General features: G+C 38.8%; 1 pseudogene; it reads left to right on the top strand.

The window, feature by feature from the left end:
- Nucleotides 1-1,063: 1,063 nt before the first annotated feature.
- On the top strand, nt 1,064-1,645 carry LOC110139495 (coiled-coil-helix-coiled-coil-helix domain-containing protein 2 pseudogene; annotated as a pseudogene).
- Nucleotides 1,646-24,055: the final 22,410 nt, after the last annotated feature.

Raw genomic sequence — 24,055 nt, forward strand, 5'->3', positions numbered from 1 at the left:
AGAACCTTCTGAAGGTCTCCAAATTGCTCACCCTTTTCAGCTCTCTCTTTTCTTTGCTGCTCTATCCTCTCTGTTACTTTATCCTGAAAATGCTGTCCACTTTGTCCTCCTCAACTTCTCAACTTTGTCTCTGCAACTCAGGAAGAATGCTGAACTGTGGATTTTCCCTCTGTGAAGTGTGGCAGGAAATGTACCCCATGAAGTAAGCTGGAACTATTTTATTTTATTTTATTATTTTTAAAAAATATTTATTTATTTACTTGGCTGTGCTGGGTTTTAGTTGCAGCATGCAAGATCTTTAGTTGCAGCATATAAACTCTTAGTTGCAGCCTATGGTTTCTAGTTCCCTGACCAGGGATTAAATAAATCCTGGCTCTCTACTTTGGAAGTACAGAGCCTTAGCCACTGAACCACCATGGAAATCCCAGGGCTATTTTAGAGCTCATCTTGTTTTTTTCCTTTCTCTCAAGTATAACTCTCTTGTTCTGCGTGTTTTCCAACATCTGAAAAATGTTTCAAATATTTTGTTCAGATTTTTAGATTTTTTTGTGCCAGAAGGTAAATTATGGTTGGAAGCAGAAGTCTGTGAGGAGATACTTTGAAACTATGCAAATATCCTTTTCTCCAACATTTTTTTTGTGTTTCTTCCATTGATTATTCTTATTTATATCATTATTACTATGATGATTGAAAAACAATGGTTTCCTGTCTATTATTCCTTCTACATTGATTAGTTGGCCTGTGTGAATGAAAAATGTCACCCACAAAAAAAAGAAAAGAAAAAGAAAAATGTCACCCACCCTCTCAGTAAACAAACGATATTGTAGCATCAGTGCAGCCAACCCGGAAGGTGAGCCCTGTGAGAACTCAGGTTGGAGATAAAGAGGCTGCCTGCTGCGCAGCCCTCAGCCACTGCAGCCTCCAGAGTGGTACAGCCTGAGGGGACTCAGGGTGAGAAAGAAGAGGATAGTCTCTCTAGAGAGTCAAGGTGCAGATCAGAGGAACGATTTCAGTGAGCGCAGCCTCTTGCAGCTTCCCATACATAGGAAAGCATTAGAGAATCCGCCAGGGTCTCTGAGTGTCCCGCTTGTCTACATCGCTTAGGAGTGCCGTCAAGATGCCTCGTGGAAGCCGAAGCCGCACTTCCCGCGCGGCCCCTCCTGCCAGCCGCGCGCCTCAGATGAGAGCAGCGGCCAGGCCAGCGCCCGCAGCTCAGCCACCAGCAGTGGCTCCACCATCTGCTGCTGGCTCCCCTGCCGCTGCTCCCCGGCAGCCAGGTCTGATGGCCCAGATGGCAACCACTGCTGCTGGCGTGGCTGTGGGTTCTGCCGTCGGCCACACTCTGGGTCACGCCATCACTGGGGGCTTCAGTGGAGGAAGCAGTGCTGAACCCTCAAGGCCTGATATCACTTACCAGGAACCTCAGGGAACCCAGCCGGCACAACTGCAGCAGAATGGCCCCTGCTTCTATGAGGTGAAACAGTTTCTGGAGTGTGCCCAGAGCCAGGGTGACCTTAAACTTTGCGAGGGTTTCAGCGAGGTGCTGAAACAGTGCAGATTGGCCAACGGATTAGCTTAATCAAGAAGTTCCAGTTGAAGACGTGAAAAATCACCTCTCGTGACCATGTTGATTTAGCAATTAAAATATATTTAATAGTGAAGATGTGAACTGTGAGACCACCCGTTAAACCTCTCCTTAATCATTAATAGCTTTTGTTCTTCACGATTGCAGTGGAAGAGGGCGTTGTCACTGTATAGAAGTTCATTGAGATGGTATTGAGTTTGGGATTGGGCAGAAGAGGTGGTTGTGGCCTCTTAAGCGTGCTTTTCTGATGTTATTGTTTGTGGTTTAATTAGAATAAAGTGATTTTCTTTCTAAAAAAAAAAAGGAAAGCATTAAATTCATTAACTTGAAATATCTGGTTTTCTTTAATTAGCAGTAATCTTTGATATTTTCACTACCTGGCCTTTGCAAAAACTCCTGTACAACCTGTCTCCTTCATTACCCCTTGGGAGCAGTCCCTCAGATCTATCTCAAAAACTGCCTCCCAGGCTTGAGGCCCTCAGATATCCACTGAATAAAACCTAATTCTCAAGTTTTCGATTGTGCATTTTTTTCGGTCGACACCATGAAAAATAGCTTTCCTTTTCCCTCCTTCACTTTTGTATTTAGGTATTTATTTAATGTGGTGGACAGACTGTGGTGGGCTCCATGATACTTGCCTCCAGGTATTCACTATCTTATATGACCCCTTCCTTTGGATGTGCATGAGTCTTGCTACTAACCAATAGAATACAGCAAAGGTTATCTTATGTGACTACATTACATAAGACTGTAACTGTCTTGCTTGGAGAGTATAGTTCCTTTGCTGGCTTGACAGAAATAAGCTGCCGTATGGAGAGGAACACTTGGCAAAGAGCTGAGGGTGTTCTGTTGACAGCCGGCTAGAATCAGAGGCCCTCAGTCTAGCAGCCTTCAAAAAACTGAATGCAGCCAACAACCACATGAGCTTGGAAGGGAGTCCCCATCCAATTGAGCCTCAGATGAGATGGCAGCCCTGGTAAACCAGCTGATTATAACTTTGTGAGACTCTGAAACAGAGGATCCCACTAAACCATGCCCCAGATCCTGATTCTTCGAGACTATGAGATGATAAATGTGTGTTGTTTTAAGCCACTAAGTTCATGACATTATTATTACATAGCAATAGGTAGCTAATATAGTCAGTTATTCACGTCTTTAGTGTCAAGACTGAAAGGATTCATAGATCCTTTTCCTAAGGATCTTTTTAAACTACCATATCCATTAAAATCAAGTATATAAATGAATTACACTTAGAACTAGATCTTCAAGTTACTGTTGCACAAGGTACTAATCAAGATTTTTAAGAAGGATTAAGCCTACTCTCTTTTATTGCTTCCTACAGAAAGAAGTTAGAGAGTTTTTAATACCATTTGTAATGAAATGAAAACTTAAAAAAAATTGTCATATTTTAGGGACTTCCCTGGTGGTCCAGTGGTTAAGATACAGAGTCCACTGCAGGGGGCACAGGTCCAATCCCTGGACAGGGAACTAAGATTCTGCATGCCAAGCAAAATGACCAACAAATAAGGGGAAATTGTCATAGTTATATCATTTAATTTTATAGTATTTGCTATATATAATTTACACAAAAATAAATATACCTATATTTGGACGGCATTTAAAATATCTTACTGACAGAGTATATAATCAAATGGTTTGGAATATAATGTCCTCTATGCATATCTTTCTTGCCCTATTATCAAAGCTACCTTTTTTTTAACCCGAAATTCTTTAGGTTTTTTACTCTTAGTATGGCAATTCTCAACTCTAGCTGCACATTAGAATCACCTGTGACTTTTTAGAACTTAAAAGGCCTGTGCCCTACCCGAAACTAATTTAATAAGCATCTCTGGGGGTTAGGCACAGTATTGTTATAAAAACTCTACATGTTATTCTAATGAGCAGACAAGGTTGAGAACTATTGCCTTGAAATAAGTAACTGTCTTTAAAATGTACTTTGTGAAAAAAGACCCAGTTGGAAAAACATCCTGTTTGAGGTGTGTGTCTCTGGCTAAACCCAACTCCTTGGAAGCCCTGAAAGTGACCCCTAGAGGAAATATCCAGGCCACAAAATGTTCAGCCAGCATTCATCTTCTGTTCTCATAACCAAAATAAAGCCACGAGTATTAGACAAAGGTGAAAACCAAACATGAATTAGATGGAGAGTAGTCCTCAATCAGGGTATCCCCCCGTGGCTCAGCGGTAAAAGAATCCTCCTGAAATACAGGAGACGCGGGTTAGATCCCTGAGTTGGGAAGATCCCCTGGAGGAGGAAATGGCAATCCCTCTTCAGTATTCTTGCCTAGAAAATCCCATGGAAGAAGAGCCTGGCGGGCTACGGTCCTTAGGGTAGCAAAGAGTCAGAAACCGCTGAAGCAGCTGAGCACAGCCCTCAACCACGTCTTCACTGGCGGCTCTGCAGTGAAGAATCCACCTGCAGATGTAGGAGATCTGGTTTTAATCCTTGGGTCCGGAAGATCCCCTGGAGGGGGAAAATGGCAACCCATTCCAGTATTCTTGCCTGGGAAATCCCATGAACAGAGGAACCTGGCTGGCTACATAGAATCCATAGGGCTGCAAAAGAGTCAGATATGACCAAACCACAACAGAAGTCCTCAATCAAGATCTAAGATGCTTTAAGGTTGTTTTTTTTTTTACATTCTTTACTCTTTTATTATTTGACATTTATTCCTAAGTAATTAGCCTCCAACTAATAAAACTAAATGGAAAAAATAAATAAATAAACACTGATGATGCAGTCATGAACAAAACAGACAAACGTTTTGTTCTCAGGATGCTTTAAGTTTTGAGGGAAGTAAAGACACTGGTGGACTGTGAACTTTGAATTCAGTTCTCTTCTCATTCGTAAATAGGCTATTTACCTAACCTTTTATTCTCTATTGATTTGCTTGCCAAATTAGTACATACAGTGATTCTGCAGAATAACTGAACACTTCTGGACTAGGCAACAAAAAGAGGTAGTAGGTATTTCCTATAATTTGCCTCTTCCATAGCCCTCTTCCTGAAGGAACCACTGAGATGTTTTCTATCTCCTCTGCATTTCAAGGTTATATATTTCTTTGTCTAATATAAGAAATTCCATTTTGTCTGTCTCTGGTAATTCTACAACAAGCTTTCTGTTCATACATAAAAGCACTTTTCTTCCGTACTCTTCATTTCCAGCTCAATCTTTTATTTCTCAGAAGAAATGAAAAATAGAAAAACAAACAACATGGAGCTTCTGATTAATAATTTGCAACCCCATGACTGCAGCCTCCCAGGCTCCTCTGTCCATGGGATTTTCCAGGCAAGGATGCTGGAGTGGGTTGCCATTTCCTTCTCTCTATGTGAAATAGTTTGTTTAATTGTAAAGTCTCCATTCTCTAGTCTTTAATATAACCATCTGAGGACAGCAATGATATTATCCAAACCATGTGCTAACAACTCAGGATCTTCTTTAAAATGAGGTATGTTCTAACAGCTTCCCTGGCGGCTCGATCGGTAAAGAGTCTGCCTGCAATGCAGGAGATCCCAGTTTGATCCCTGGGTTGGGAAGACCCCTGGAGGAGGGTATGGCAACCCAGTCCAGTGTTCTTGCCTGGAGAATCCCATGGACAGAGGAGCATGGCAGGCTACAGTCCATGGGATCACAAAGAGTAGGACATGGCTTAGCGACTAAACCTATCTGTGTGCTAACAGTAGCGATTAGCTCCCTCTGATGCCCAGACTGCTGTCTCTAAATACCATTTCTCATTAAAAACAAACTAGAGGGAATTCCCTGGCAGTCCAGTGGTTAGGGCTCTACTCTTTCACTGACTACAGTTTCAGCCCTTGTCAGGGAACTAGGATCCCACAGCCATGCAACACAGCCAAAATAAATAAATAAACAAAAAGAAAGGATCTAGAGCCCCTTGGATAAGTTGCTGGTTTCCAGGCCTGGGACAAGAACTGTCGAGACTGAAATATCTTGCTGTGCCCCAAAGAAAGAAAATTATCAAAAACTACTGGTGGTATGTCAAAATGATTCAGGAGTCAATTAGAAAGGGATTCCAACTAATGGCATCATTTGAGTACTGGAAAGAATGATAACTTCACTGAGTTGAACCAAATCAAATATATAAAAATCTTTGATTTCATAGTAATACTAACATGTACTATGATTATAAAAGTCTTTTTTTTTAATGACATGACAAGAGAAATTTAAAAACCAAAAAAACCTTCTCTGTACTTTGGCCTCCTCTCTCCCCGAACTGTCCATGTGTATCTGTGTTATGCATCACCAAATCTCCCCCAGTGGCAGGAATACTTGCTCAACCATGAAGAGAAAAATTCCCCTAACATCAACAAGACAATTCCTTAACAGACAGCATTCCTTCTTGATCTTATAAGGGGTCACATGATCCATTACAATGCTGCATAGATCAGATTATGTAAACATAATATATTATGTCCATAATATATTATTTGCTTGCACATGGCCATTGCTGCTGCTGCTGCTGCTAAGTCGCTTCAGTCATGTCCGGCTCTTAGCGACCCCATGGACAGCAGCCTACCAGGCTCCTCTGTCCAAGGGACTTTCCAGGCAAGAGTACCGGAGTGGGTTGCCATTGCCTTCTCCGACATGGTCATTAGGCATACGAAAATCTCATCCCTAATTATTTTCACTTTCTTAATAGTGTCATTTGAAGCACAAAAGTTTTGAATTTGTATGAAGTCCAATTTATCTATTTTTTTTTTTTTGTCACCTGTGCTTTTGATGTTGTATCTAAAACGTTACTACCTAACCCAAAGTCATGAAAATGTGTGCCTATGTTTTCTTTCTTTTTCTTTTTTGGCCAAGTGGCTTGCAAGGTCTTAGTTTTCCCTCTGGCCAGGGATCAGGGATTGAACCTGGGCCCCCACATTGAGAGCTCTGAGTCCTTACCACTGGACCACCAGAGAATTCCCTATTTTTCTTTTAAGGTGTTATAGTTCAGTCCCTGGTCCAGGAAGATCCCACATGCAGCAGGGCAACTAATTCTGTGCACCACAACTACTGACCAAATACCTAGAGCCTGTGCTCCCCAACAAGAGAAGCCACTGCAATGAGAAGCCCTCACACTGCAACTAGAGAGAGACTAGTCAGAGCAGCAAAGGCCCTGCACAGCCAAAAATAAAATTTTTAAAAATATGAGAGTTGTGGCTCTCATATTTATATCATTGTTCCATTTTGAGCTGAATTTTGTATATGGTATGAGAGAGAGGTCCACCTTCATTCTTTTGCATGTAGTAACCAGTTGTCCCAGAATCATTTGTTGAAGAGACTCTCCTTTCCCCTTTGAATTGTCCTGGCATCTCTGTTGAAAATCAACTGACCATAGTATATTTCAATTAAAAATACAATGCATGGGACTTTCCTGGTGGCACTGTGAATAAGAATCCACATGCCAATGCAGAGGACATGGTTTGATCCCTGGTCCGGTAAGAAAATTCCACATGCCACAAAGCAACTAAGCCCAACACAACTACTGAGTCTTATATGCCACAAATACTGAAGCCTGCACCCCCCCTACAGCCTGCATGCCGCCACTACTAAAGCCCAAGAATCTAGAGCCTGTGCTCTGAAACAAGTCAACTTGGTGAGAAAGCCACCACAGTGAGAAGCCGGCGCATCCCAACAAAGAGCAGATTCCATTCACTACAGTTAGAGAAAGTCCACACAAAGCAGTGAAGACCCAGTGCAGAAAAAAATAAAATAAATAAATAAATAAGAATTTTTAAAAATGCATGGACACTGAGATGAATATATCAAAATGCTGAGATGTGAGTGGGGATTATAGGTGATTGCTATTTTTTACTTTATGCTTTTATGTATCTCTAACTGTTTGCAGTGAACAGATATTTTTGTAAAATTAAAAAGAAGACAAATGTCATTAAAAATGAAAGAAAAGAAAATCAATTAACTATAGACACAAGGGTTTATTTATGAACTCTCAATTTTATTCATTTATCTATATGTCTATCCTATGCCAGATCCACACTATCTTAGTTACTATAGCTTTGTAGCAGGTTTTGAAATTGGAAAATGTAAATCCTCCAACATCATTTTTCTTTTTAAAAATTGATTTGGCTGGTCTGATACCTTGAATTCCATATGAATTATGAGATCAGCTTGTCAATTTCTACAAAGAAACCAGCTGTTTTTTTTGTTTTAAATAGAGATTTCATTGAATCTCCAATCAGTTTGGGGAGTATTGCTATTATAACAGATTGTTCTTTGATCCATGAATACAAGACATCTCTCCATTTATTCAGTTCTCCTTCAATTTATTTCAATCATTTTTGTAGTTTGTAACACTCATACTTCTTTTGTTAAATTTACTCCTAAGTATTTTATTATTTTTGATGCTGTTATAAATGGAGTTATTTTATTTTGTTCATTTTTAGTGTATGGAAATATAAATGATTTTTGCACATTGAACTGGTATACAGCAATCTTGCCAAATTCAATTATTAGTTCTAGTAGTGTGTGTGGGGGGGATTGTATAGGATTTTCTACATAAGATCATGTCATCTGAAAATAGAAACTATTTACTTCTTTTCCAGTTAGGATGCCTTTTATTTTTCTTTCTTAATTTCCCTGGTTAAACCTCCGGCAGAATGTTGAATAGAAATGATGAGAGCAGATATTCTTGTCTTATTCCTGATCTCAAGAGGAAAGTCGTCTTTCATTATTAATGCTGTTAACCATGGGTTTTTTTGTAAAGGCTCTTTATCAAATAGGTGGAGTTCCCTTCTACTCCTAGTTTGTTGTGTGTGCGGGGTGTTTTGTTTTTTTTTTTTTGTCATGAGTTTGTTGTGTGTTTTTTGTCATGAAAATACTTAAAAGATGTTTTAAATGGATCATTTTGCTTGCTCTGTAGAGAACAGATTGAAGTTAAGGTCTAAAAGAGGGAGATTGGTTAGGATGCTATTGTAATAATCCGAGAGATGATAATGGCATGCATTTTCCAGGCAAAAAATGATGGGACTTCCATGGTGGTCCAGAGGTTAGGAACACACCTGCCAGCACAGAGGAGCCAGGTTCAATCCTTGGTCAGGGAAGATTCTCATGCCTCGGAGCAGCCAAGCCTGTGCGCCACAACTACTGAGCCTGTGCCTAAGAGCCTGCAAGCCACAGCTACTGAATCCTCATGCTGTAGTACTGAAGCCCACCTGCCTAGAGCCTGTGCTTTGCAACAAGAGAAGCCACTGTTATGAGTAGCTCCTGCTTGTTGCAACTAGAGAAAACCCGTGTGCAGTAACAAAGACCCAGTACAGCCAAAAATAAATAACATTTTTTTTAATGATGATAGAGCATGGGAACTAACCCAATGGTAATGAGAATATAGCAAGAGATATTAAGAGGATAGGATTGATAGAATCTTGTGACAATTGAATGTGATATTGGGCAGAGCTGATAATGTCGAAGATCTTTTTTATTAAGCTGGTACAACCATCCCCCAGCTGCTGTGACTGTTGGCTGATAATGGCTCACATCTGCACTTCTCTTGATAACTGACATTAGCTGTGTCATGCAGAGGGGTCTGGAAGGTTCAATGAATTCCATCCCTGTGGAAGCCAAAGACTAATTGGTGTGAAAGTGTTAAAGTCTATTCACCATACCAAAAGGGATTATATATTACAAAGATTCTGATCCTTGAACTGCCCAGTGGGAGTGAAAAAGCTGCCTCTTTGGCATGATGAATTCAGTTATTAATGGAAGTCATATATTAAGCTGTTGAAATTGACTATGATAATTGGTCCCAGAAGTTCATCAAGCAATTTGCTGAAGGACTTTAGAGATAATGAAAATATTTGTGGTTAGAAAATAAGGAAAAACAAGTCTTTGAAAATTATTCCAGTTTATGGAGTGATGGAAATAATTTCTATCTTGATTGTGGCATGTTGCATGACTTTATAATTGTAATGGACACATGAATGTTCCTCAAAGACTTTCAACAATAGAGAACTCAATATGTCACCTTCTGTTCCCTTATTTTTCATAGCACTTATTATCCCCTAACATACCATACACTCTTCATTTATTTATTTTCTGCCTCCTCAGCTATAATGTAATCCCACAAAAGCAACAACTTTGTTTTGTTCACTGCTTTATTGCCACGACCCAAAGTGCCAGACACGTTGTGGACTCTCATTACGTATTAGTTGAATAAATGAATAAATATAGTTCACTATCTTGATTTGTTTCTCTTCCTTCCACAGTTCATCGAGCAAAAATAGAAAGTTACCAAAAGGAAAATCTCAGTAAACAGTAGACTTAGGACTTATCTGAGGGCCTGGAGCATGTTGACATGCTCCACTGAACTAGTTTCCTGGGGCTTCTTAGAACGACTCCTCTAGTTCGTTCAACCACTATTTCATTAAAATCCTCAAGGTCCTTGGCCCGTGTTCTTTTCATGGTACCTTTACATAAATTCAAATGGTTGATTTTCTGCACCCAGGCAGGCTGTGAAGCACTGTTGAAGGAAAATTATTCAACTGGTAGATTGATATCACTATAAATTCATGTCCCCAAAAAAACAAAATTCATGGTCACTCATTTAAACCAACAGAGACAAGATCTGTAAGAAAAATAATATCCAATATTTATTCCTGAAAATGGAATAAATACTTTATATGCATTAACTCATTTGATACTTATAACACCACCATAAGGTAGATAGATACTCAATTCATGTTACTAATGATGAAACTGAAACACAGAGTAACAAGCCAAAAGTCACACAGCTAGTAAGAGACAGAGTCAAATATTTCAACTCAGGCATTTGGTTTCAGAGCTTGAGGTTTTAACCATTAATGCCAGGTAAGTTAATTATGTTTCCCTAGTCAGTTCTATCTCCTTCTGTGTATTGATCTTATAGACAAAAACTTTTCTTAATTCCCTTATTAATTAAAAAATTATCTATAGCAATTTTTGGATTATTCTGTGTAAGTAATAATCTGCAAATAATTTATTTTATTGTCTGTGGGGCTGTTTTGTAATAGGTTCATTTGTATCATGTTTTTTTAGATTCCATAAATAAGTGATACTATATGATATTTGCCTTTCTTTGACTTACTTCATTTTAATATGATACTTTCTAGGTCAATTAATGTTGCTGCAAATGGCATTATCTCACTACTTTTAGGGCTGAGTAAAATCCCATTACATATATTTGTTATACATTTATATCAGTTGAGTCCAGTTGCTCAGTCATGTCTGACTCTTTGGGACCCCAAGGACTGCAGCACGCCAGACTTCCCTGTCCATCATCAACTACTAGAGCGTGCTCAAACTCAAGTCCATCAAGTTGGTGATGCCATGCGACCATCTCATCCTCTGTCATTCCCTTCTCCTTTTGCCTTCAATCTTTCCCACTCTCAGGGTCTTTTCCAATGAGTCAGTTCTTCGCATCAGGTGACCAAAGTATTGGAGCTTCAGCTTCAGCATCAGTCCTTCCAATGAACACTCAGGACGATTTCCTTAAGGATGGACTGGTTTGATTTCCCTGCTGTCCAAGGGACTCTCAAGAGTCTTTTCCAACACCACAGTTCAAAAGCATCAGTTCTTCGGCACTCAACCTTCTTTATGGTTCAACTATACATCCATGCATGAGTAGTGGAAAAATCATAGCTTTGACTAGATATATTATTGTTGGCTAAGTAATGTCTCTGCTTTTTAATATTCTGTCTATGTTTATCATAGCTTTTCTTCCAAGGAGCAAGCATCTTTTAATTTCATGGCTGCAGTCACCCTCTGCAGTGATTTTGGAGCCCAAGAAAATAGAGTCTGTCACTGTTTCTATTGTTTCCCCATCTCTTTGCCATAAAGTGATGGGACCAGAGGCCGTGATCTTAGTTTTTTGAATGTTAAGTTTTAAGCCAGCTTTCTCACTCTCCTCTCTCACTTTCATCAAGAGGCTCCTCAGTTCCTCTTTGCTTTCTGCCATAAGGGTGGTGTCATCTGAATATCTGAGGTTATTGGTATTTCTCCTGGAAATCTTGATTCCAGCTTGTGCTTCATCCAGCCTGGCATTTCACATGATGTACTCTGCATATATGGAGAAGGAAATGGCAACCCACTCCAGTATTCCTGCCTTGAGAATCCTGTGGACAGAGGAGCCTGGTGGGCTGCTGTCCATAGAGTTGCACAGAGTCAGACACGACTGAAGCGACTTAGCATGCATGCATGCATTGGAGAAGGAAATGGCAACCCACCCAGTATTCTTACCTGGAGAATCCCAGGGATGGACCAGCCTGGTGGGCTGCTGTCTAAGGGATCGAACAAAGTAAGACATGAATGAAGCGGCTTAGCAGCAACTCTACATATAAGCTAAATAAGCAGGGTGACAATATACAACCCTGACATACTCCTTTCCCAATTTGGAACCAGGTCCATTGTTCCATGTCCAGTTCTAACTGTTGTTTCTTGACCTGCATACATATTTCTCAGGAGGCAGGTAAAAATTAATTTAAATCTTAAATTATCTCTTTAAGAATTTTCCACAGTTTATTGTGATCCACACAGTCAAAGCCTTAGGCATAGTCAATAAAGCAGAAATAGATGTTTTTCTGGAACTCTTGTTTTTTCGATGATCCAGTGGATGTTGGCAATTTGATCTCTGATTTCTCTGCCTGTTCTAAATCCAGCTTGAACATCTGGAAGTTCATGGTTCATGCACTGTTGAAGCCTTGCTTGGAGAATTTTGAGCATTACTTTGCCAGGGTGTGAGATGGGTGCAATTGTGCGGTAGTTTGAACATACTTTGGCATTGCCCTTCTTTGGGATTGGAATGAAAACTGACCTTTTCCAGTCCTGTGGCCACTGCTGAGTTTTCCAAATTTACTGGCATATTGAGTGCAGCACTTTCACAGCATCATCTTTTAGGATTTGAAATAGCTCAACTGGAATTCCATAACCTCCATTATCTTTGTTTGTAGTGATGCTTCCTAAGGTCCACTTGACTTCACTTTCCAGGATATCTGGCTCTATTCTAGGTGAGTGATCACACCATCATGATTATCTGAGTCAGGAAGATCTTTTTTGTACAGTTCTTCTGTGTATTCTTGCCACCTCTTAATATTTTCTGCTTCTGTTAGGTCCATATCATTTCTTTCCTTATTGTGCCCATCTTTGCATGAAGTGTTCCCTTGCTATCTCTAATTTTCTTGAAGAGATCTCTAGTCTTTCGCACTCTATTGTTTTCCTCTATTTCTTTGCATTGATCACTGAGGAAGGCTCTCCTTTCAATTCTTTGTAACTCTACATTCAGTTGGGTGTCTTTCCTTTTCTCCTTGGCCTTTTGCTTCTCTTCTTTTCTCAGCTATTTATAAGGCCTCTTCAGAATACCATTTTGCCTTTTTGCCTTTGCCTCTTCTTCTTGGTGATGGTCTTGATCCCTGCCTCCTGTACAATCACAAACCTCCATCCACAGTTCTTCAGGCACTCTGTTTTTCAGATCTAATCCCTTGAATCTATTTGTCACTTCCACTGTATAATTGTAAGGGATTTGATGTAGGTCATACCTGAATGGTCTAGTGGTTTTCCCTGCTTTCATCAATTTAAGTCTGAATTTTGCAATAAAGAGCTCATGATCTGAGCCATAGTTAGCTCCTGGTCTTGTTTTTGCTGACTTTATAGAGTTTCTTCATCTTCGGCTGCAAAGAATACAATCAATCTGCTTTTGGTATTGACCATCTGGTGATGTCCATGTGTAGAGTCTTCTCTTGTGTTGTTGGAAGAGGGTATTTGCTATGACCAGTGTGTTCTCTTGGAAAAATTTTGCTAGTCTTTCCCCTGCTTCATTTTGTACTCCAAGGCCAAACTTTTCTGTTACTCCAAGTGTCTCTTGACTTCCTACTTTTGCATTTCAGTCCTCTTTGATGAAAGGAACATCTTTTTTGGGTGTTAGTTGTAGGAGATCTTGTAGGTCTTCATAGAACCGTTGAACTTCAGCTTCTTCAGCATGAGTGGTTGGGGTATAGACTCGGATTACTGTGATATTGAATGATTTGCCATGGAAACAAACAGAGACCATTCTGTCGTTTTTGAGGTTGGACCCAAGTACTCCATTTTGGACTCTTTTGTTGACTATGAAGGCTACATCATTTCTTCTAAGGGATTCTTGCCCACAGTAGTAGATATAATGGTCATCTGAATTAAATTTGCCCATTCTGGTCCATTTTAGTTCACTGATTCCTAAAATGTTGATGTTCACTCTTGCCATCTCCTGTTTGACCACTTCCAATTTACCTTGATGCATGGATCTCACATTCCAGGTTCCTATGAAATATTGTTCTTTACAGCATCAGACTTAACTTCCATCAGCAGTCACATCAACAACTGGGCATTGTTTTCACTTTGGCTCCATCTCTTCATTCTTTCTGGAGCTCTTTTTCCACTCTTCTCCAGTAGCATTTTGGGCACCTATCAACCTGGGAAGTTCATCTTTCACTGTCATATCTTTTTTCCTTTTCATACTGTTCATGGGGTTCTCAGCACAAGAATACTGAAGTGGTTTGCCATTCCCTTCTCCCATGGACCACGTTTTGTCAGAACTCTCCACCATGACCTGTCCATCTTGTGTGGCCCTACATGACATGGCTCATAGTTTCTTTGAGTTAGACAAGACTGTGATCCATTTGATCAGCTTGGTTAATTTCCTGTGATTTTGATTTTCATTGTGTCTGCCTTCTGATGAATAAGGATAAGAAGTTTATGGATGCTTCCTGATGGGAAAGACTGACTGTGGGGGAAACTGGGTCCTGTTCTGATGGGCGGGGCCATGCTCAGTAAATCTTTAATCTAATTTTATGTTGATGGGCAGGGTTGTGTTCCCTCCCTGTTGTTATACCTCAGGCCAAACTATGGTAGGGGTAGTGATGGTATATATATATGTATACACATATATTTACTATATAATATAAATTATACTTAAATATAAACATATATAACTATGTGTATATAGAGAGCTTCCCTGGTGGCTCAAATAAAGGTAAAGCCTTTATCTGAGGTAAAGCCTCTGCAGGCAGAGGTAAAGCCACTGCCTGCAATGCAATAGACTCAGGTTTGATCCCTGGGTCAGGAAGATCCCCTGGAGAAGGAAATGGCAACCCACTCCAGTACTCTTGCCTGGAAAATCCTATGGACAGAGATGCCTGGTAGGCTACAGTTCATGGGTCCCAAAATGTTGGACACAATTAAGCGACTTCACTTTTTTTTTTTTTTTGAGTCTCCACATAAATTTTATTTTTTTTTTCCATTTATTTTTATTAGTTGGAGGCTAATTACTTTACATCATTGCAGTAGTTTTTGTCATACATTGAAATGAATTAGCCGCGACTTCACTTATATATATATATATGTACATAGTTATGGCTCCTTTTTTAGTTTTAATACTATTTATTTATGGCATCCTCCTTTTTTCTTGATAAATCTTGCCACAGATATATGAATCTTATTCTTTTAAAAGACCTAACTTTTGGTTTCATTTATTCTCTTCACTAAGGGCTTCCCTAGTGGCTCAGTTGGTAAAGAATCTGCCTGCAATACAGGAGGCTCAGGTTCAATCCCTGGGTCCTGAAGATCCCCTGGAGAAGGAAATGGCAACCGACTCCAGTACTCTTGCTTGGAGAATTCCATGGACAGAGGAGTCGGACAGGCTACAGCCCATGGGATTGCAAAGAGTTGGACATAAACTGTGTCAATTTCACATCCTCTTTGCTAAATCTTTGTTTCCTACTTCATTAATTTTTTAAAATTTTATTATTTCTTTTTTTAAGCTTTCATTGAATTTATTCTATTTTCTTCTTATCAATTTCTTAAGTTTTTCAGTTACTTCATTCCTGACTTTTCAGATTTTATTCTTTTAAAATATAGGTTAAAAGCTATAAATTTCTAAGTATGGCTTATAATGTAAGCATGCATGGTACCCCTGGGAGTTAGTCAATGAAGTAGCCTAATTTGTAGATAGGAGAGAGACAGAAAATAAACTTATGGTTATCAAAGGTGAAAGAGGGGAGGGATAAATTAGTAGCAGGGAATTAACCATTACACACTACCATATATAAAATAGATAAACAATAAGGAATTACTGTATAGTACAGGGAAGTATATTCAATATCTTGTAATAACCTATGTGGAAAAGAATCTGAAAAAGAATATATATACATATATATATATATATATATGAAAAGAATCACTTTGCTTTATACCTGAAACTAACAAAATATTGTAAATCAACTATACTTTAGATTAAAAAAAGATACAGAAAAAGCGTTTGCTAAAAGTCAATATTCATTGATGAAATACTCACAAAATGCAATAAATTTAGGGGTTAAAAGCATAACAAATACCATATGTGTTAAGTATTATTATCATCACTACAGTATTCGTTGTAGTAGTACTAATGATAATAGTTTTAGATGGATTAGAAGGCAACTTCCATTGCCTGATAAAAAGATGTCTACCCAAAAACTTAAAAAATTTACAGCAAACATTGTATTTAATGGTAAAATATAATTTAAAACCAGAACTTGATATTATTAGTATTTTTGTTTTATTAATAGTTTTAAAGTGTTAATAGTTACCAGGTACTAAGTACTTTACATGTGTTAAATTTAATCCTTACAACAACTATAGGAAGTACAATAATTAGACACTGTTTAAACTGAGAAATCTGAGTTTAACATAACCTATGTTCCATAACAAGAGAAGTCATAGCAATGAGAAGCCTGAGCATTGCAACTAAAAGAGGAGCTCCCACTTGCTACAACTAGAGAAAGCCCACTCATAGCAATGAAGACCCAGCCCAGCCAAAAGTAACTAACTAGCTAAATAAATAAAAATTTTAAAAAAGAGTTTGCATGATGCAACTTTAAAAATCAAATGTCCCCTATGTCACAACTAAGATCCAGCACAGTCACATAAATAAATATTTTCTAAAAAGATATAATTTACAGTAGTACAAAGAAAAAGTACTCAGGAGTAAATTTAATAAAAGACATATAAGATCCTTTTGAATAAAATTACAATACTATAAATTTTTCTAAAATTTAATTTTATTAATGGATAAAAATATACAATATTATAAAGATGTTAATTCTCTCCAAATTGTCCTATAGGCTTATTGAAATACTGATAGAATCTCTCCTCCCTTCATTGTATGTGTGTGTGGTGAAACATGACAGGCTGGTTCTAAAATCTATTTGGAAGGACCAGGAATAGCCAAGACACCACTGAAGAAGAACAAGATGGGGAAAATTCTTCTACCAGAAATCAAGACTTACAAAGCTATAGTATTTAAAGCAGAAGGGTATATATGAGTAGACCAATGGAACTGAATAGAGAATTGATTCCAACCCCAAAGGAAACATAATATGGTAGAGAACTAGCATTTAAGATTAGTAAGGAAATATGAAATATTCAACAAACAAAGTGATAATTGGCTGTACATATGGGAAAAAAATTGGGTCCATATCCCAATCCATGGGCTTCCCAGGTGGTGCTAGTGGTAAAGAATCTGCCTGCCAATGCAGGAGATGCAGATTCCATCCCTGGGTCAGAAGGTTCCCCCAGAGACTCTTACAACTGCTTCTTTGTGCAAATCAGGGTTAGTTGGCCACCTTCTCACTAAATAGTCACATGGCCTTCTATCATGTGCATGTGTGGGTGGAATGAAGGAGAGCAAGCACCCTCTGGTATCTCTTCTTATAAGGGCACTAATCCCTTTACCAGGGCCCCATCCTCATGACCTCATCTAATCTGAATTAACACCCCCAAGCTACTTCTCCAAATACCATCACATTGGGAGTAAGGACTTCAACATATGAGTTCTGAGGGGGCAAATTCAGTCTAGACATGCAAGCTAAGTCACTTCAGTCATGTCTGATTCCTTTTGATCCCAAGGACAGTAGCCTGCCAGGCTCCTCTGTCCATGGGATTCTCCAGGCAAGAGGATTACCATGCCCTCCTCCAGGGGAGCTCCCCCACCCAGGGATAGAACCTGTGTCTCTCTCTCTCTTTTTTTTTTTCCATTTATTTTTATTAGTTGGAGGCTAATTACTTTACAATATTGTAGTGGTTTTTGCCATACATTGATATGAATCAGCCATGGATTTACATGTATTCCCCATCCTGATCCCCCCTCCCACGTCCCTCCCCACCCAATCCCTCTGGGCCTTCCCAGTGCACCAGCCCCGAGCCCTTATCTCATGCATCCAACCTGCGCTGGTGATCTGTTTCACCCTTGATAATACACATGTTTCGATGCTGTTCTCTCAAAACATCCCACCCTCACCTTCTCCCACAGAGTCCAAAAGTCTGTTCTGTACACCCATGTCTCTTTTTCTGTTTTGCATATAGGGTTATCATTACCATCTTTCTAAATTCCATATATATGCATTAGTATACTATATTGGTCTTTATCTTTCTGGCTTACTTCACTCTGTATAATGGGCTTCAGTTTCATCCATCTCATTAGAACTGATTCAAATGAATTCTTTTTAATGGCTGAGTAATATTCCATGGTACCACAGCTTCCTTATCCATTCGTCTGCTGATGGGCATCTAGGTTGATTCCATGTCCTGGCTATTATAAACAGTGCTGCAATGAACATTGGGGTGCACGTGTCTCTTTCAGATCTGGTTTCCTCGCTGTGTATGCCCAGAAGTGGGATTGCTGGGTCATATGGCAGTTCTATTTCTAGTTTTTTAAGAAATCTCCACACTGTTCTCCATAGCAGCTGCACTAATTTGCATTCCCACCAACAGTGTAAGAGGGTTCCCTTTTCTCCACACCCTCTCCAGCATTTATTGCTTGTAGACTTTTGGATAGCAGCCATCCTGACTGGCGTGTAATGGTACCTCATTGTGGTTTTGATTTGCATTTCTCTGATAATGAGTGATGTTGAGCATCCTTTCATGTGTTTTTTAGCCATCTGTATGTCTTCTTTGGAGAAATGTCTGTTAGTTCATTGGCCCATTTTTTGATTGGGTCATTTATTTTTCTGGAATTGAGCTGCAGGAGTTGCTTGTATATTTTTGAGATTAATCCTTTGTCTGTTGCTTTGTTTGCTATTATTTTCTCCCATTCTGAGGGCTGTCTTTTCACCTTGCTTATAGTTTCCTTTGTTGTGCAAAAGCTTTTAAGTTTAATTAGGTCCCATTTGTTTATTTTTGCTTTTATTTCCAGTATTCTGGGATGTGGGTCATAGAGGATCCTGCTGTGATTTATGTCAGAGAGTGTTTTGCCTATGTTCTCCTATAGGAGTTTTATAGTTCCTGGGATAAAGCCCACTTGGTCATGGTGTATGATTTTTTTAATATGTTGTTGGATTCTATTTGCCAGAATTTTGTTAAGGAGTTTTGCATCTATGTTCATCAGTGATATTGGCCTGTAGTTTTCTTTTTTTGTGGCATCTTTAGTTTTGGAATTAGGGTGATGGTGGCCTCATAGAATGAGTTTGGAAGTTTATCTTCTTCTGCAATTTTCTAGAAGAGTTTGAGTAAGATCTTACATTTAGATCTTTAATCCATTTTGAGTTTATTTTTGTGTATGGTGTTAGAAAGTGTTCTAGTTTCATTCTTTTACAAGTGGTTGACCAATTTTCCCAGCACCACTTGTTAAAGAGGTTGTCTTTTTTCCATTATATATTCTTGCCTCCTTTGTCGAAGATAAGGTGTCCATAGGTTCGTGGATTTATCTCTGGGCTTTCTATCCTGTTCCATTGATCTATATTTCTTTGTGCCAGTACCATACTGTCTTGATGACTGTGGCTTTGTAGTATAGTCTGAAGTCAGGCAGATTGATTCCTCCAGTTCCATTCTTCTTTCTCAAGATTACTTTGGCTATTCGAGGTTTTTTGTATTTCCATACAAATTGTGAAATTATTTGTTCTAGTTCTGTGAAAAATACCGTTAGTAGCTTGATAGGGATTGCATTGAATCTATAGATTGCTTTGGGTAGTATAGTCATTTTGACAATATTGATTCTTCCAATCCGTGAACATGGTATATTTCTCCATCTGTTTGTGTCCTCTTTGATTTCTTTCATCAGTGTTTTATAGTTTTCTATGTATAGGTCTTTTGTTTCTTTAGGTAGATATACTCCTAAGTATTTTATTCTTTTTGTTGCAATGGTGAATGGTATTGTTTCCTTAATTTCTCTTTCTGTTTTCTCATTGTTAGTGTATAGGAATGCAAGAGATTTCTGTGTGTTAATTTTATATCCTGCAAATTTACTATATTTGTTGATTAGCTCTAGTAATTTTCTGGTAGAGTCTTTAGGGTTTTCTATGTAGAGGATCATGTCATCTGCAAACAGTGAGAGTTTCACTTCTTCTTTTCCTATCTGGATTCCTTTTACTTCTTTTTCTGCTCTGATTGCTGTGGCCAGAACTTCCAAAACTATGTTGAATAGTAGTGGTGAGAGTGGGCACCCTTGTCTTGTTCCTGATTTTAGGGGAAATGCTTTCAATTCTTCACCATTGAGGGTAATGTTTGCTGTGGGTTTGTCATATATAGCTTTTATTATGTTGAGGTATGTTCCTTCTATTCCTGCTTTCTGGAGAGTTTTAATCATAAATGGATGTTGAATTTTGTCAAAGGCTTTTTCTGCATCTATTGAGATAATCATACATATGGTTTTTATCTTTCAATTTGTTAATGTGGTGTATTACATTGATTGATTTGCAGATATTAAAGAATCCTTGCATTCCTGGGATAAAGCCCACCTGGTCGTGGTGTATGATTTTTTTAATATGTTGTTGGATTCTGTTTGCTAGAATTTTGTTAAGGATTTTTGCATCTATGTTCATCAGTGATATTGGCCTGTAGTTTTGTTTTTTTGTGGCATCTTTGTCTGGTTTTGGAATTAGGGTGATGGTGGCCTCATAGAATGAGTTTGGAAGTTTACCTTCTTCTGCAATTTTCTGGAAGAGTTTGAGTAAGATAGGTGTTAGCTCTTCTCTAAATTTTTGGTAGAATTCAGCTGTGAAGCCATCTGGTCCTGGGCTTTTGTTTGCTGGAAGATTTCTGATTACTGTTACGATTTCCTTGCTTGTGATGGGTCTGTTAAGATCTTCTATTTATTTAGAACCTGTGTCTCTTATGTCTACTGCATTGAGAGCCAGTTTTTTACCACTAGCGTCCCCTGGCAGCTTATAGACATCTTTTTACTGCCTAATCTCAATAATCAGGTGAGGTAAATTAAAATAATAATTTTGCACTCATCAGGTTATACAAAATTGAAACATCTGATGATATTATGCATTAGCAAGGATGAGAAGCCAGGGAACTCTCATTCACTGCTGGTGGAGACGTAAATTGGAAAAAAGAGTTTGGAAAAGAAATCTTTTCTACTGAAATTTAAGATGCATATATCCTACATAGCCTATGTTCCAGCAATTCTGCTGCTAGGTATATGCTCTAAAGCACCAGTTTTCAAATTCCTGGGTGCAGTACAATAGTTGTTGTTGTTGTTGTTCAGTCTCTAAGTTGTATCTGAATCTTCATGACCCCATGGACTGCAGCACACCAGGCTTCCCTGTCCTTCACCATCTCCCTGAGTTTGTTCAAACTCAAGTCCATTTAGTTGGTGATGCCATCCAACCATCTCATCCTCTGTTGCCTCCTTCTTTTCCTGCTTTCAATCTTTCCCAGCATCAGAGTCTTTTCCAATGAGTTGGCTCTTTGCATCAGCTGGCTAAAATACTGGAACTTCAGCTTCAGCATCATTCCTTACAATGAATGTTCAGGATTGATTTCCTTTAGGATTGCCTGGTTTGATCTCCTTGCAATCCAAGCGACTCTCAGCAGTCTTCTCCAGCACCATAGTACAAAGGCATTAATTCTTCAGGGGTCAACCTTCTTTATGGCCCAATTCTCACATCTGTACATGACTACTGTAAAAACTATGGCTTTGACTATACACACCTTTGTGAGCAAAGCGAAGTCTTTGCTTTTTTTTTTTTTTAATTAATTACTTTTATTTTTGGCTGTGCTGGAACTTCACTGCCACATGGGCTTCTGGTCACAGTGAGCAGGGGCTACTGTTTGCTGTGGTACGTGGCCCTCTCATTGCAGGGACTTCTCTTGTTTCAGAACACAGGCTCTAGAACACACGGGCTTCAGCAGTTGTGGCACGTGGGCTCAGTAGTTGTGACTCCCAAGCTCTAGAGTGTGGACTCAGCAGTAGTGGCACATGGGCTTCGTTGCCACTCGATATGTAGGATCTTCCTGGACCAGGGATCGAACCAGTGTCTCCTGCATTGGCAGGCAAAGTCTTTGCTTTTTAATGTGCTGTCTAGGTTTATCATAACTTTTCTTCCAAGGAGTAAGTGTCTTTTAATTTCATGACTGCAGTCACGATCTGCAGTGATTTTGGAGCCCAAGAAAATAGTCTGTCACTATTTCCAATTTTTTTCCATCTGTTTGCCATGAAGTGATGGGAACAGTAGCCATGATCTTAGTTTTTTTGAATGTTGAGTTTTAAGCCAGCTTTTTCACTCTCTTCTTTCACCTTCATCAAGAGGCTCTTTAGTTCCTCTTTGTTTTCTGCCATAAGGGTGGTATCATCTGCGTATCTGAAGTTATTGGTATTTCTCCCAGCAATCTTGATTCTGTATTATGATTCAATACATATTGCAATACTATAGTAAACTGTGGAATTAATTTTAGTGGTGCTGAGGTATAATTTCCTGAAAGGTAAAATGTTGATTTTCACAAAAATATAAAATAAAAGGAAAAACATGCTATTTATCTCATTAATTAAAGAGGGAGCCAGTAAAATGTTACAGGAATGTTGTATGAATTTGCAAAGAAACAAGAATATTAAAATGAATTCACCAACAGAGGCAAAAGTGGCTTACTATCCTATGGGTCAATAAAATAGAATGCTTGGGAGTATCTTTTCTTCAAGGTGGACAAGAATTATTTTAAATACTATAAGTTTCTTATAAACTATTTTAGTTGACAGAAAGACATCCCTATGGATTTGAATTCTTCCAGTATCTACTTAAAACATGCCCAATGCCCAGGCTTACATAGGAAAGTATCTTTTGTTCATTTCCATCTTTGACAATTTTTCCTGACAGCAATTCTTTTTCAGCATTTTTTTTTTTGTAATGAAATAAAAAAGAAGGCATAGAATTTAGTGCATTGTTGGTAGTAAGTATAATTACATGGTGGGGGCCCGGGTAGCTGCACCCAAATGTACCTCAGTGGCATATTGATTATTTTGAATTAAACTAGCTTAAGAGATGGCCAACACAAGAGAGACACTCTGACCCTTCTTCCTATCTCCCTGAAAGCAGGAAATAAATCTCTCATGTGACAGGTGCACTCCCTGCATCTGGAGCTAGAAGGACACTCTTATCTTCAGAGATAGGGAATTCAGACCAGCAAGCCTGTATAAACAAACTTTGTTACTTCCTCTAATTTACTACCCCAAGGCCAACCTCTGTTTAGATTTTTCACTAATTGAACTCCCCAAACTTAGTTTCTTTGTCCTGTCAATTCCTCATAAATTTATTGTTTCTGTCTAAAATTATAAAAGCTACCTGCTTTAGCCACTTCTTAGATGAGTGGACCCTTTCTATGAGTGGTCCTTGTGAACAATTAAAATTGTTTCTTTTTCTCCTGTTCAGTTTTGTCTTGTACCATTTTATTACCAGTCCAGCCACAAGAAATCAAGATGTGTAGAGGGGGAAATTTCCCCCTCTCCAACACGAGTTTTGTGAAATTTTTTTTTATCTAAATATGTGCTATGCATGTGGTTATCGGATTTGTTGTAGAATGTTTTTGTTCACTGTGGGCTGGGGTCAAAAGGTTTGAAAGTCATTTTTAAATGTGCTGTATTATGAGGTTCAACAGTTTCAATAACTGGACGTTTTAATTTGTCCCATCCACTCACAGTGCAGAGATTCAGAAAAAGATCTGAGTGAATGGCAAGGAATTGAAAAGTGTTGGGTAGTGAGTGAGGGGCGCGGGGGATGTTCGGGTGTTTTGTGTGTGTGTGTGTGTGTGTGTGTGCGTGTGTGTGTGTATTTGTGCGTGTATATCATTTTGAAAATATTTCATGAGGGATCGGGTAGAGAGGGAGGTGGGAGGGGGGATCGGGATGGGGAATACATGTAAATTCATGGCTGATTCATGTCAATGTTTGACAAAAACCACTACAATATTGTAAAGTAATTAGCCTCCAACTAATAAAAATAAATGGGGAAAAAAAAAGATTCCATAGTTCTCCTCTTCAGGGACCCACATGCAAATGAGACATATGCTGCTTTGTAAACGTCCCTGAGGAAAATTATTTGTTGCAAACTTAAATAATAGGGCTACAGAATTTGTAAGAAAGATTCTTACAAATAAATACATAACAAAAAAAGAGGAAAACATTGTACCTAGCAGAAAAGGAAATGATAGATAAACTTATAATTCCTTTCACTGCA

Source organism: Odocoileus virginianus, chromosome 5 (assembly GCF_023699985.2).
Source record: "Odocoileus virginianus isolate 20LAN1187 ecotype Illinois chromosome 5, Ovbor_1.2, whole genome shotgun sequence".
In the NCBI taxonomy this organism is placed as follows: Eukaryota; Metazoa; Chordata; class Mammalia; order Artiodactyla; family Cervidae; genus Odocoileus; species Odocoileus virginianus.